This window comes from Schistocerca americana, unplaced genomic scaffold (assembly GCF_021461395.2).
Source record: "Schistocerca americana isolate TAMUIC-IGC-003095 unplaced genomic scaffold, iqSchAmer2.1 HiC_scaffold_692, whole genome shotgun sequence".
NCBI classification, from domain to species: Eukaryota; Metazoa; Arthropoda; class Insecta; order Orthoptera; family Acrididae; genus Schistocerca; species Schistocerca americana.
In genome coordinates, this window is record NW_025726448.1 from 67,501 (window position 1) to 70,721 (window position 3,221).

Sequence of the window (3,221 nt, forward strand, 5' to 3'; positions counted from 1 at the left end):
AGGACACCGGGGCTCTGCCCAACAGACGCGAACCGAGGCCCGCGGAAGGACAGGCTGCGCACCCGGGCCGTAGGCCGGCACCCAGCGGGTCGCGACGTCCTACTAGGGGAGAAGTGCGGCCCACCGCACACCGGAACGGCCCCACCCCGCGGCGAGTGGAAAGGCAACCGGACACGACCCCGCCGCGGATTGCTCCGCGCGGGCGGCCGGCCCCATCTGCCGAGGGCGGAGGCCAGTGGCCGGATGGGCGTGAATCTCACCCGTTCGACCTTTCGGACTTCTCACGTTTACCCCAGAACGGTTTCACGTACTTTTGAACTCTCTCTTCAAAGTTCTTTTCAACTTTCCCTCACGGTACTTGTTCGCTATCGGTCTCGTGGTCATATTTAGTCTCAGATGGAGTTTACCACCCACTTGGAGCTGCACTCTCAAGCAACCCGACTCGAAGGAGAGGTCCCGCCGACGCTCGCACCGGCCGCTACGGGCCTGGCACCCTCTACGGGCCGTGGCCTCATTCAAGTTGGACTTGGGCTCGGCGCGAGGCGTCGGGGGTAGTGGACCCTCCCAAACACCACATGCCACGACAGGCGGCAGCCTGCGGGGTTCGGTGCTGGACTCTTCCCTGTTCGCTCGCCGCTACTGGGGGAATCCTTGTTAGTTTCTTTTCCTCCGCTTAGTAATATGCTTAAATTCAGCGGGTAGTCTCGCCTGCTCTGAGGTCGTTGTACGAGGTGTCGCACGCCACACCGCCAGCCGGCTGTGCCGCTACCGAGTAAGTACCGGTATGCGAACCGCCAGGCGACGGGGCGCGCATCGCACGTTTAAGGAGGCGCGGCCGGCCCCACAGGCGGCCGCGACGCTCCCAGGTCTGCGAAGCGGGGCAAACGCCGCGCGCTTCAGTATACGTAGCCGACCCTCAGCCAGACGTGGCCCGGGAACGGAATCATGGACCGCAATGTGCGTTCGAAACGTCGATGTTCATGTGTCCTGCAGTTCACATGTCGACGCGCAATTTGCTGCGTTCTTCATCGACCCACGAGCCGAGTGATCCACCGTCCTGGGTGATCTTTTCTTAGTTTTCCACTGTCTCTTTCAAGGACAGTTGCATAGGCGGGACGTAGGCGTGTGGCGGCCCCTGTTCAAGCGTTCTGTGTCCAACAGCCTCACGGCCGATGGGCGTCGTACGGCTCCACACCGGAGCGGACAGGCAGTCGGGCGAACGTCATTCAAAACCGGCGCCAGGCGCCAGGTGCCGCAGGCCAGCCGCTCCAGCGCTTCAGCGCTCGTACCACACAACATTGGCGTTAGTTTGAGAAGCACGCGTGGTTCCGCACGCGGCGCACGGCTACTGCGAGCCGTACAGGTAGCGTGTTGCGCGACACGACACGCACATCGAAAGACATGCAGTCTAGTCGGTAATGATCCTTCCGCAGGTTCACCTACGGAAACCTTGTTACGACTTTTACTTCCTCTAAATGATCAAGTTTGGTCATCTTTCCGGTAGCATCGGCAACGACAGAGTCAATGCCGCGTACCAGTCCGAAGACCTCACTAAATCATTCAATCGGTAGTAGCGACGGGCGGTGTGTACAAAGGGCAGGGACGTAATCAACGCGAGCTTATGACTCGCGCTTACTGGGAATTCCTCGTTCATGGGGAACAATTGCAAGCCCCAATCCCTAGCACGAAGGAGGTTCAGCGGGTTACCCCGACCTTTCGGCCTAGGAAGACACGCTGATTCCTTCAGTGTAGCGCGCGTGCGGCCCAGAACATCTAAGGGCATCACAGACCTGTTATTGCTCAATCTCGTGCGGCTAGAAGCCGCCTGTCCCTCTAAGAAGAAAAGTAATCGCTGACAGCACGAAGGATGTCACGCGACTAGTTAGCAGGCTAGAGTCTCGTTCGTTATCGGAATTAACCAGACAAATCGCTCCACCAACTAAGAACGGCCATGCACCACCACCCACCGAATCAAGAAAGAGCTATCAATCTGTCAATCCTTCCGGTGTCCGGGCCTGGTGAGGTTTCCCGTGTTGAGTCAAATTAAGCCGCAGGCTCCACTCCTGGTGGTGCCCTTCCGTCAATTCCTTTAAGTTTCAGCTTTGCAACCATACTTCCCCCGGAACCCAAAAGCTTTGGTTTCCCGGAGGCTGCCCGCCGAGTCATCGGAGGAACTGCGGCGGATCGCTGGCTGGCATCGTTTATGGTTAGAACTAGGGCGGTATCTGATCGCCTTCGAACCTCTAACTTTCGTTCTTGATTAATGAAAACATACTTGGCAAATGCTTTCGCTTCTGTTCGTCTTGCGACGATCCAAGAATTTCACCTCTAACGTCGCAATACGAATGCCCCCGCCTGTCCCTATTAATCATTACCTCGGGTTCCGAAAACCAACAAAATAGAACCGAGGTCCTATTCCATTATTCCATGCACACAGTATTCAGGCGGGCTTGCCTGCTTTAAGCACTCTAATTTGTTCAAAGTAAACGTGCCGGCCCACCGAGACACTCACTCAAGAGCACCCTGGTAGGATTGCAACGGGGTCCGCCTCGGGACGCACGAGCACGCACGAGGCGCGTCGCACGCCTTCAGCTCGCCCCACCGGCAGGACGTCCCACGATACATGCCAGTTAAACACCGACGGGCGGTGAACCAACAGCGTGGGACACAAATCCAACTACGAGCTTTTTAACCGCAACAACTTTAATATACGCTATTGGAGCTGGAATTACCGCGGCTGCTGGCACCAGACTTGCCCTCCAATAGATACTCGTTAAAGGATTTAAAGTGTACTCATTCCGATTACGGGGCCTCGGATGAGTCCCGTATCGTTATTTTTCGTCACTACCTCCCCGTGCCGGGAGAGTGGGTAATTTGCGCGCCTGCTGCCTTCCTTGGATGTGGTAGCCGTTTCTCAGGCTCCCTCTCCGGAATCGAACCCTGATTCCCCGTTACCCGTTACAACCATGGTAGGCGCAGAACCTACCATCGACAGTTGATAAGGCAGACATTTGAAAGATGCGTCGCCGGTACGAGGACCGTGCGATCAGCCCAAAGTTATTCAGAGTCACCAAGGCAAACGGACCGGACGAGCCGACCGATTGGTTTTGATCTAATAAAAGCGTCCCTTCCATCTCTGGTCGGGACTCTGTTTGCATGTATTAGCTCTAGAATTACCACAGTTATCCAAGTAACGTGGGTACGATCTAAGGAACCATAAC

The 3,221-nt window shown here is 56.6% G+C and overlaps 2 non-coding genes and 1 pseudogene across 2 annotated transcripts in view; all 3 read right to left on the bottom strand.

Annotated features, from left to right (window-relative positions):
* Positions 1 to 722, bottom strand: part of LOC124589226 — a 4,229-nt gene extending 3,507 nt beyond the window's left edge. Inside the window, exon 1 of the ribosomal RNA XR_006976024.1 lies at positions 1 to 722. This exon is cut by the window's left edge and continues 3,507 nt beyond it. This is a non-coding gene — a ribosomal RNA (large subunit ribosomal RNA).
* A 188-nt stretch (positions 723 to 910) lies between these two features.
* LOC124589214 lies at positions 911 to 1,064 on the bottom strand. Its single transcript, XR_006976013.1, has one exon. It is a non-coding gene; the product is annotated as a 5.8S ribosomal RNA (ribosomal RNA).
* A 352-nt stretch (positions 1,065 to 1,416) lies between these two features.
* LOC124589221 lies at positions 1,417 to 3,221 on the bottom strand (annotated as a pseudogene; the record flags this gene model as incomplete).